Below are 12,370 nucleotides of genomic sequence, written 5' to 3' on the forward strand. Positions count from 1 at the left end.
GTGTCCATCCTGTTCCTTCTTTTCCATTTTTTCACTGTTGATAAAATGTTATGTGCCCACATGCTTCTTTCATGGTTGCTCCTTAGAACGGATTTTTGTACCCTATTGCTTACTACCCAAAGGAGTCTCAAAGCGGTTTACAAACACCTTTTCCATTCGTCTCTCCACAATAGTCAACCTGTGAGGTATGTGGGGTTGTGAGATATCTGAGAGAACTGGGAATGGGCCGCAGTTACCCAGCAGGCCTCAGGTGTCTCAAAGCATTTTCCAGTCATCTTCACTTTCTCTCCCCATAGCAGACTCCCAATGAGGGAGGTGGGGTAGAGAGCCTCACAGAGAAGCTGGCAACCCTAAGAGGAAGACTCTCTGTGCACAGCAGTCTTGACCTTAGTAAGGTTTTTAATACTGTTTTTTTACTTGCCAGGCCAAGGTTATTTGCCAGGCCAATAAGTCATTCACTTACCATGTGTCTCCAGACATTTACTTGTTCTCTATTTACAGTTTCAGGCTGTAAATATTTATTTAGATCTTCCTGCACTTTCCAGACTCACAGGACTGATGCTGGTCTGCCTGTCTGTGCCCCAGAATACAAACAGTTGCTGGTAAGGGCTGGCCATAGCCCATAGCCCAGGAGGGACATACCTGCACCACTCCCTCCCAACTGCAGGCAAAAATGGCTCCTTTGAAGGCTGGACTCTGAGGCATTGTACGATTTTGAAGTCCCATCTCCAAACCTCCAGGAATATTTCCAACCCAGGGGTAGCCAACCGCCAGGTGGGGCCTGGAGAGTTCCTGGAATTACAGCTCACCTGCAGAGTATAAAGATCAGCTCCCTAGGCAGAAAGGGCTACTTTGGACAGGGTTGTGGTAGAGAAGAAACATTTAAGGCCTCCCACACAGGTTGTTGTTGAATTGAAAGACTTGAGGCCTACTGCACAAGGTTGTTGTGCAGATGAAACAGGAGACAAAAGAGCCAGTTTCTTCTGCAGAATAATTCTGTGCAGTGACCTCAAATCTGCAGAGAGTTGCAAAGAAGAAAGACACATGACTGGGCTTTGTCTAACCTCCGGGCAGAGCAGTATTTTAAGTGAGAAGGGGCTTTTCTGTGGCCTCCCTGTCAGTCAACTGTTTGGTAGAAGGGGAAAGTCCCCCCCTCAAAAGGAAGGCCCTCAGGCTCCCCTGCATTGCTTTCTGAAGGAAAATGCCTCCCTCCCCTCAGTCAGGGCCTGTCAGAGGCTCCTTCGAAGCATGCCTGAAGGGGGGGGACCTCCTGCCAGCTCTGTCAGGGTTCGGAGGCAATTTGCAGTTGGTCATGACAGTTAGGACAGCCTTGGGGCAAAAAGGGCTGGCACAGCCTCTGTTCTCATCCCCCTTGGCAGCCCTACTGACCTCGTCTCCCTTTGGTGGTCAGGAGCAGACTGGCAGCCAGACTGGGCTGGGTGAATGGAATTTTGGTCTGTCCTGGTGAGGAGCCAATTGGAAGGCGCTTCGTGAGCCTCCCCATTGGCCACTTGGCCCTTGAGTGGCATTTGGAGGGGCGCCCCTCCGAGTTTTTATCACGGACAGAGCCCACCCTAACTCCTCCCCGATAGCCCTTAGGGCTTTATGTAACCGCAGGAGCAAGTAAAGATGGGTATCCAGTAGAAAATTGTTTCCTAGTGAACTATACTTGGAACACCCACGTAGTGAACTTATGAACAAATTGTTCCTATTCCAAATGATGAAACCCCAAAAGTCCAAAGGAATTATTCTAAAATTCCCTTAAGATATTTCCTTAAAATGTGATAAGCAAGATCCATTTGCAACACAATCACGAAGAATATAATTTGAAGTTATTTCAAGCAGAAATGTGATTCCCACTGAAACCAAGGGAAACAAGATCAAATATATGAAAACGAACATTCAAAGATTTAGTGATAAAATAACAAAGCCAAGTTTGTAAATGAGAAAAAACAAAACAGGAAATGGGAGGAACATATGCATCACTGATGTGGCTTAGAGCAAAGAGCACCTTCATCCCAGAATAGTGAATCCTACTGGCACTGCAGCCCAAGGACTGGAGAGCGTATTAATAACAAAGTCATGTTTGTGGAACAAAATTTGAGTCTAGTGGCAACTTTAAGACCAACAAAGTTTCATTCTGGGTAAAAGCCTTTGTGTGCACACACTCTTTTGTGCATGTACATGAATGCTTATATCCAGAGTAAACTTTGTTGGTCTTAAAGGTGCAACTGGACTCAAACTTTGCTCTGCTGCTTTAGATCAACCTGGCTACCCACTTGAAACTATATTTAACTACAATAAACTATTGTTGACTTTTCAATTTGTAAGCAAAGTCCTGTGGATAAAACAGCTTATATATTAAAACATAAAATTCACAATTTATTAGGCTACATTGGAACTGGGTATTGTGAGATTCTAGAAAACATTTTAATAAAGATTTGCATTTTCAATAAGATACAAAGAAAAACAGATGGACTAATCAAGTACGTTGTTGGTGGGGATATATCATTGATAATGCATAACCTTTTGTGCAGGTTTTTTAATTTACAAAGGAATTTTTAAAAGAACTTAGATACTGAAACACAATAAATGACCCTAATTTTAAAAAAGGAATTTCACAAAGCCTACTGAATGGACTTGATTATGTAATATGCTGACTTCTCCTGGGCCCCTGAAAGGTCATGGCCTCTTGTACCTATATTCTGTTGATCCTGTGATAATGCATTTTGTCCTCCAAAAGAAAACAAAAAAATTATTTTTTAAATTGCATCAGAAGATGGCAATATAGTCTGCTGCCTGCAATGTATCCTACTGCACTTACCAAAGCTAAAAGGTACATGTGTTATACTATTCCTACGAGATGGTAGTGATACTGATTACAAAGGAGCTCCCCTTCACAGCAGTGCTGGCCTACCCGGCCTCCATGCCACCTTACGATGTCCCCTGGTCTTGGACAGGGCAGCACTGACCCACATTGTGACAGTGTTGAGCACTGCTGGCAAATCTGGCAATATACTTAAGTGTTTTATTTTCCATGACTTATGAGTACTTTGATATTTTTGCTTATTGATGATTATGTTTAACTTTTTAAATGAGATTGTCTTAATTATTCAGTTTTTTCTTTTGTGTTTGTTTGTTTTAGTCTGTTATATCTGGAATACCTCTAAAAAAATGTATAACCTAATGAACAGGTTGAAATACCAACACACCTAAGTCACTCTTTAAACAATAGTTGCTAAGGAAATGATCAAAACAACTCTGAAGTTGGTTTAAATAAACACACATGTACCAAGCACTATGTCATATCTGAGGAAGTGTGCGTGCACATGAAAGCTCATACCTTGAACAAAACTTTATTGGTCTTAATTGTGCTACTAGACTCTAAATTTGTTTGGCTGCTTCAGACCAACACGGCTCCCCACTTGAATCAAGCATTAGCCTGTCATTCTGTAATTTGTTAGCCCATAAACCATGTTTCCTAAAGTAATTACAGACCATAACCGCTTCACATTATTAATTGCTGCTAACAGGAATGAGGCATTTAAACAGCCATTCCACCTCCTCTGCACAGCCCCCTGAATCCCATGGGTCCACACAGGTCATAGAATCATAGAGTTGGAAGGGGCCATACAGGCCATCTAGTCCAACCCCCTGCTCAACGCAGGATTAGCCCTAAGCATCCTAAAGCATCCAAGAAAAGTGTGTATCCAACCTTTGCTTGAAGACTGCCAGTGAGGGGGAGCTCACCACCTCCTTAGGCAGCCTATTCCACTGCTGAACTACTCTGACTGTGAAAAATTTTTCCCTGATATCTAGCCTATACCGTTGTACTTTACTGCGTGTCCTCTCCTCTGCAGCCAACAGAAACAGCATCCCGCCCTCCTCCAAGTGACAACCTTTCAGATACTTAAAGAGGGCTATCATGTCCCCTCTCAACCTCCTTTTCTCCAGGCTGAACATTCCCAAGTCCCTCAACCTATCCTCATAGGCCTGGTCCCTTGGCCCCAGATCATCTTCGTCACCCTCCTCTGCACCCTTTCAATTTTATCTACATCCTTCTTGAACTGAGGCCTCCAGAACTGCACACAGTACTCCAGGTGTGGTCTGTCCAGTGCCGTATACAATGGGACTATGACATCTTGTGATTTTGATGTGATGCCCCTGTTGATACAGCCCAAAATGGCATTCACCTTTTTTACCGCTGCATCACACTGCCTGCTCATGTGGAATTCTATGAGGACATGGTCACTTCCCCCTAGGGTCCCCACCTCCTTCACCCCATCCACCAACTCTTGCCTGTTGGTCAGTATTAAGTCCAGTATGGCTGAACCTTTTATGGGTTCATCTACCATTTGATAAATGAAGCTGTCAGCCAGGCAGGTCAGAAAGTTGCATGACTGAGGATGCTTTGCAGAGTTTGTTTCCCAGCATACATCTGGGAAATTGACGTCGCCCATTATTACAATGTCTTGCCGCTTGGATATTTTCCCAAGCTGTTCACAAGGTGCAGCATCCACATCCTCTCATTGGTCAGGCAGTCCGTAGCAGACACCAACCACCACACTGTTTGTTTTCCCCTCGTTTATTTATACCCAGATGCTTTCCACTGTAGATATAATTTCCTTCACTAGAATTTCCTGACAGGTAAGCCCTTTCCTCATATACAGTGCCACTCTTCCACCTCTTCGATCTATTCTGTTTTTTCGGAACAGTTCATATCCAACCACTATTACATTCCAGTCATGAGAATCATTCCACCAAGTTTCTGTGATGCCTACTAGATCATACCTTTCCATCAGCATGAGAAGTTCCAGCTCTTCCTTCTTATTGCCCATGCTTCGGGCGTTAGTATAAAGGCATCTGAATCCTTTTACTTTTGGTTCCCTATGAGTTGGCCTTCCTGGTTGGGCTGCCCCTGATCAGTCTCCTTCCTTACACTCCATATGTTGAACGTCTCCTTCCCCTTGTGGCTTCAGTTTAAAGCTCTCCGGATGAATCTCCCGAGGTTCCTACCAAAGACATTCTTCCCCAACTTCGATAAGTGCTAGTAGGCCCTTCTTCAAGAAAGCCTATCCCATGGTCCCAGAAACCAAATCTCTCCTGCCGGCACAAACTACGCAGCCACTGATTCACCTCTATTATCTTTCTCTCCCGATGCATTCCGCTTCCCTTGACAGGCAAGGTCCCATAACTCCAGGGCCTGTCTCAGGACTGCTAGAGGGAGGGAAAGAACAGTCTTTGTCCCCATGTAATTCTTGATCTAAATGAACTGAGCTATTGTATAGCGGGGGGGGGAGTTATATTCGCTGATTTCCCCCCCCCCCCTTATTGAGTGGAGCAGTTCACATTAGACATGTGCATGAAGGAAAAAATCTAAACCACTTTGGGTTCGGAAGACCCCCCTTTGGGTTGTGAAAAGCCCAGTCAAAGTAACTGGTTTGGCCGAAGCACTTTGGATGTCTCCTAAGTGCTTTGACCATTAAAGTCTCATCCTAGTTTCCCTTCCCTCCAGGCAGGCAGAAGCTGTGCTGCCATGGAAGGTGTGGGGCTTGCTTTGGGGGTGGGAAAAGCAAGGGCAATCCTCAAAACCTGTCTTTTCTAGCTCCAGGGTGAGCAAGGTGGTGCAGCTCTCGCCCTGACTCAGCCTCACCCTGACAGCAGGATGATGTGCCTCGATGCCCAGCGGAACGACAGGATGCTCCCCTCAGCAATGCATTTACCCCACCTCCAGGGGGGGTGGCAGCCCCAGAGTGCTTCCCTCCAGATGGGGGACCAGCCATAGGTAAGTGAGGGAGTGGTGGCGGTGTCCTGGGCAGGGAGTGGGCCCATGTTGGTGGCAGGGCTCTTGCTCTCACTTTCCTCCCTTCAGGCCTCGTGAATGTGAAGCTTCGCTCCAGGGCGGGCAGATGGGCAAGGTGCTGAGCAGGGGCAGAAATGCCAAAGCGTGCTTCGGACAACCGCTTTCGTTCTGTTTCTTTATAGGATTTTGCACTTCGGATTGTATTCTGTTGATTTGTCCCCGAACCAGCCCTGCTACAGAGATTGGCTACAGTGATCCATGCAACAGTCACCTCCAGAACAGATTTCTGTAACTCGCTCTACGCGGGCCTGCCCTTGTCCCTGGTCTGGAAACTTCAGCTAGTGTAAAACGCAGCTGCTAGGGTCCTTACTGGCACACCTTAGAGGGCCCATATTCAGCCTGTGCTGAGGCAGCTGCACTGGTTGCCAATTGCTGCCTGGATCCAATTCAAGGTTTTGGTTTTAACCTTCAAGGCCTTACGTGGGTTGGGACCCACATACCTGAGGCCTATCGCCCTATACCCCCCCGCAGGGCCTTACGCTCTGTGGGGGGAAACCTATTGGTTGTTCCCAGACCCAGGGAAGTGTGCCTAGCCTCAGTCAGGCCCAGAGCTTTCTCTGTCCTGGCCCCTACCTGGTGGAATGATCTCCCGGGTGAGCTGTGGGCCCTGCACGATATGACATCGTTCTGCAGGTCCTGCAAAATGGAGCTCTTCCACTAGGTCTATGGTTGAGACTGGGGTCGGCGAGGTAGATCTATTACCTCCCCTGGGGTGGCCGAAGTGTACATTGCTCCTCTCCATTTTTTCCGTTGCCTTGGTAGTGGGGGTGGGGGGTGGGGGGAGTGGGATATTCTTATGCCATGTTGGGAGTTTTTAAGTCTTTTAATAGGGGGTTTAATGGAATTTTAAGACTGCTGTTACCCACCACGAGTCTGACCAGGGAGTGGTGGGATATATAAATCAAATTATAAATAAAAATAAATATTTTTTTTGAGGTGGGCAAAGTGCACATGCCTAGTTCACATCCTGAACAGAATTTAACTGCTATAATCTTAAAATGGGTAACAGGCAGTGCAAGAGCCTGCATGGCTCCAGATTGCTGAGTGGGGCTTCCTGTGTTAAAGAGCAGCCATTCATGCTCACAGGAACACTAGAGGGGAAAACAAAAAGCATAAGACTGCCTTCAAGCAGCAGGCTTGTGTCTTTGCAATATGCAGTCCCACCTACAACAATGTGGCTTTAGTATAAACATAGACATTTGTATGGGTTTTGGCATCAACCAGAAGGACATTTTGTCAGAATCTGCAAGGCTTCATTATTTTACAAGTCCCCTATCCTGTTTCTTTTAAATATAAAAAGTTAATACGAAGGGAAATGGCTGAAATACGACACAACAAAATTATTTAATATAAAATATGGAGAGGATCTAGTTAGTCACACATAGCAAGGAGGCTAAGTAAAGCAAGGCGGTTTACTTAGGGAGAAGACCATGTGCTTGCAGCTTGTAGATTATTCACTGTGACTGCATATTTAATGTTTTCATAGAACACAAAAAGTTTCCATTTCCACATATCTTGTTTTAAGCAAGCAGAAGTCAAGGGCTAACTAGCATCTCTCATCTTGAAACAAAATGAGCATCATAGGCAGTTTGAATTATGTTTCTAATAATATTTTATTAGCTAATGTTTTTTTGGGGGGGGGGCTGCTGACTTATATTGAAAGATTCTTGCAAACACTGGCTATGTAATTTTGATAGAGGAACTAATGCCTTTAAAGTAACAATTTAAACCAGAACATGTATTTGAACTTTGTTTACATGCACTTTAAGTTAACTGGTTCAAAGCTCATCTGGTAACAGAGTTTATCTGTAGGAGGACTGGAGCACAGGGGCTTTTTTCCCAAGGGACAATTTGAGAAATAATGTTGGAATGGTTTCAGAAAACAGCTGTTATGAGACACTGCTTGTTAAAGAGGGACACCATCATCATTCACACTTAGTATAGGACAGGGGTGGCCAAACTGTGGCTCTCCATATGCCCTGGTGTAGGACAACTTTTAGGAAGTCTTTAATGAAAAGTTACTATTGACATGTAGTACATAACAAAGAGAAAAACTTATGGAGAAAGGAAGCAAACTGCCTTGTCAGTATACAGTTTTTATGCAGAGTTTCTTTTGGAAAGAAAAGGACTATGCAGCTTAGTTGACGCTTGGCTTACATCAACATACTAAGTTATCTCATAGTGAGTTAAGACCATGGCTTCATCTAGCTTAGACAGAGAAAGGGCCTTCTTACTGATTCACACAAAGAAATGTCCTTCTTGCTGCATGATATCAGCATTTATGTTGGTTGAGGCTGGCGCTCCCGCCTTTTTAGATCGGGCCCCCCTTTACATCTACATCAGCAGTGACCCCTGGTTTTTCAGATAGTTCCGCCGCCATCAGGTAGGGTGGGTCGGGTGGGTTGGCGATTGTTTTAGGTATTTTATATACTACTAGATTTTAAGCCCATTTTAAAAAGCAATAAAATGGGTGCTAGAAAGGGGGGAGGGACGGCGCGGTGAGAAGGCTGCCCTGCCCTGCGCACCCCCCAGCCCAGACTCAGCCGAGCCTTCTCCTGGGCAGCGGAGCGGGCTCGGCACGTTTCTAACACGGCAAGCCTGCCCCGCCAGCCGGGAGAAGGCTGCCCTGCCCACCCCCCAGCCCAGACTCAGCCGCCCCCCCTACCCTCCCCAAGTCCCGAACGGCCTTCTCTCTCTCCCGGGAGAGGCCTGGCTGCAGCCAGGCCTCTCCCGGGGGAGAGAGAAGGCCGGCGCTGCCCCCCCACCCTCCCCAAGTCCCGAACGGCCTTCTCTCGGGGGAGAGAAAAGGCCGGCGCGGCCCCCCCCACCCTCCCCAAGTCCCGAACGGCAGAGTGGGCCCCAACTCACATGGCTGTGGCTTCTCCCGGCCGCTGAAGCGGCCCGGAGAAGCAGGAGGAGGAGCAGGCCGGCTGGAGGACTGTCGGCGCGGTCTGGCGCGGTCTGGCTGACTGCACTGAGTCCCGGCCGGCTGAAGCAGGTAATGGGAAGGCGCGCGAAGCTGCTGGCCCTGGATGGACACTTGGAGGGGCCAATCAGGAGCCGCTTTGGGGGCCCGCCCTAACTCCTCCCCAACAGCCCTTACTCTTTTATTTAGTTTACAGATGGTTTTACATGTTGCTACCCACCGCGAGCCTCAGGGGAGCAGCGGGCTAAAAATTTATTAACATTAACATTATTATTAACATTATTAACATTAACATTATTATTAACATTATTAACATTAACATTAACATTATTAACAATATTATTAACAATATTATTAACAATATTATTAACAATATTATTAACAATATTATTAACAATATTATTATTATTATTAACAATATTATTATTATTATTATTATTATTATTATTATTATTATTATTATTATTTAACTGAAGATGTGGAGGACTGAACCAGGGACTTTGTGCAGGCAAAGTGCTTTACCACTTATTTCCCATAACTTAAATAACTTAAATGGCCAATCCACCACTGCAGGAAACCACCAGCAACTCCTCTGTCTGCTGATACCTCTTAATGTAAAATGTCAGGTCAGTAAACAAGAATCAGGACAATTTATCTTACTTAAAGATGGCTGTCCACTCAGTTCTTCCATTGATGCATCAAGAAAAGTTTTCTTTAAACGAGTCCTTATATAGGTCATCCATATGTCACTGTTAAGCTTGGAGTGTTGCTATCATGGGAATGCTTGCTACTGCACTTGACTTTGCCTGAACAAAGAGCTACCACAGTCAGAACACCAACCACTCAATGACTGAGCTGACTCCTGTCATCTCAGTTCCTCTTTCCAGAAAATGCTGCATTCTGACAGCAGTATGGGAAGTCACTTGAAACTGCATGATGCTGTATATGGGAGCCAGAGTGCAAAAGCAGCTCTGCACATGGGGAACCAAACATCTCCCAAACATTAACAATGCAAATAGTTGAGTTGAGTGAACATTTGGAAGTTGCTGGAACAGAAAGATGGAGCTTCTCACACTAATAGTTCATCACATTTTTTGCATTGGCCAGGTTTAACAGGGGGGAAAACAAGTTGTAGAAGCTGCCTTTCAGGTAGCATACCAGTTCATCCTACCATTCACTAACACAATGCAATTTTAACTGGTTTTAAATGTCTTGGGGGTTTTCCTGGGTGTCTCCTATCTTTCCCAAACCTGATTTGCTCCAGATTGGAAAAACTGCAGCAAAACCTGGGTAGCTGCAAAAGTTTAGATTTTCCCACATGCACAATTTTGCCCAGAAGTAGCCATTTTTTCTCCCAACTAACTTATTAAAAAGCTGACAACTGGATATTATACATAATGTTATCACAATATGTATTAACAGTTTCTCTGACTTCCCAACTTTTAAAAAGATATTTTTGCAACAAAAGGTGTTAGAGACATTTGTTGTGAAGATATAAGAAGACATATCTCCACAACTAAAGAGTCAGGAGACTTCTTAGACATGAAAGCTGAGGATTCAGAGAAGCTGTTAAACATATTGTTTTCTGTTTCTATTTTTTTTAACTCAAAAAGCTGCAGTGATGGTGGTGGTAGTGGTAGGCCTGCTGAAATGACACTTGTCACTGGGCAGTATTGGCAATCTCTTCAGAAGTGGGGAAGCTACATATGCCTGTCCCTGGATGGAAATCACCAATCTCTTTGGTTGCTTGCCTGCTAATGTGGCATCCTAAAGAATCAGCCTTTATTCTAAAAGATATGCTGAGCCTATAGACCACCCTCCTCATATGCTCTGATTCGAGCCCATGAGAGCTGCTGAGCCTGGGAGCTCAATTCTTCCTTTCACAGCTGCCAAATTCATGTATGCAAAGTTCCACGGCCAGTGTTCCCACGCTTGCAATGCGGTTTCATTTTGGCTGCTTAGCAAATCTGGAGGTGCTTAGCATGAGAGTACTGTCAATTTACCCAATGGGAAGATACCCTCATCTAAAAAATTATGTGTGATATCCATCTGAGAGAGTGTATGCTCAGCTGATTCTGGCTGGCTAAGAAAAATGAATTAACATATACAACAAAAGCAGAGAAAATCTGACATCTGTTCATGACATCTAAAATTGCAACTGATTACCAATAAAAACATTAATGGTTGCATAATTTATTTAGAAAAAGTATGCAATATGCTGCAAGACTAAATAGTTTTAAATGTAGGATAAATTCTTTGCTCTCAATACTTCAACTTTTAAAATACAGCAATTGGTTTGCAACGTCAAACTACTTGTAGCCAGAAGCCCATTATCACATCTGTAATTATTAGAAGCAGACATCTTGGGATATATCTGGAAATAATTTTCTAGGAATGGTTCCACACACACATACCTCTATTTTTCTGGGAAAATACGACTCATAGACATTAGTAAGCCAGTACCTTATCTGTGTTGCACATGCTTTCATCACGGAATTATCTGAACTAGTATTTGTGGGGGGGAACATAACTTTATGAGCTTGGTTCAGTATTCATATTTATCCAGACAGTACATGATGTATTTAGCACTCAAACATCAGATTGTTTTATGTACAAGACAATTTAGACTTTGCTAATTCAGGGACACCATTTAAAGAGACATCAGTATTGAGCATATTTTAAGCCCACAGCATTGTGCTTATGTATTTACCTATTTATGGCCTACTTTTCTCTGCAACAGGATCCAAGAGGCTCACAATATTCTCTCCTTCTCCATTTTATCTTTATAACAACCCTATGAAGCATGTGAAAACTCACCCAGCAAGCTTCCATGACAAAGGGAGAGTTCCAATCTGGGTCTCTCAGATCCAAGTACAACATTCTAACCACTATATCCTGCTGCCTATCCCTCAGCAGCACTGATGTTTTATCACTCAAATTCTAGACACTTTCTGATTGTTATAGCAATTAAACTGACGTATGTACTGGATAGCGCAATGCCAGAGAAACAGTTTTAAGGTGACAGCTTTGCTTAGGCGGATTGCAGTCCTGTAATCATTATGTTTATGATATATAAAAAGTAGTCACAAGAGATGCTCCTAATAATTTTAAATTCAAGATTAGGCTTTAAAATGCCCAATAATGGTTCATTAAACTTTACTAAGAATCTTGTTTCTTTTCACCAAATAAAATTATGTACATGGAACAGTCCCCAAATGAGATGGGAATGCTTCTTCAAGGTGCTTCAATTTGTGAGAAAGACTACCTTTATAAGAATGAACAACTCTAGATCCAAAAGGTAGCTATGTGATTCTGTTGCACCACAACATAATAGTCTTACAGCATCTTAACCCTTCACAACTTTTAATGTGCAGTAGAACTCATCCAAAACATTTAATATATCTTCACTAAATATTTAAATTTGAGATCATGAAAAATAAAGGCTTGTAATGAGTCCAAGGGCCTTAAAATGCATGGAGGACAGGGTGATGCATGATTATGAAAATTCAGATGTAATGAGGCATACAAATCATCCTCAATAACAGTAATTGATTATAACATATTTTTCCTACCAGGTCATC

This window comes from Paroedura picta, chromosome 4 (assembly GCF_049243985.1).
Source record: "Paroedura picta isolate Pp20150507F chromosome 4, Ppicta_v3.0, whole genome shotgun sequence".
Classification (NCBI taxonomy): Eukaryota; Metazoa; Chordata; class Lepidosauria; order Squamata; family Gekkonidae; genus Paroedura; species Paroedura picta.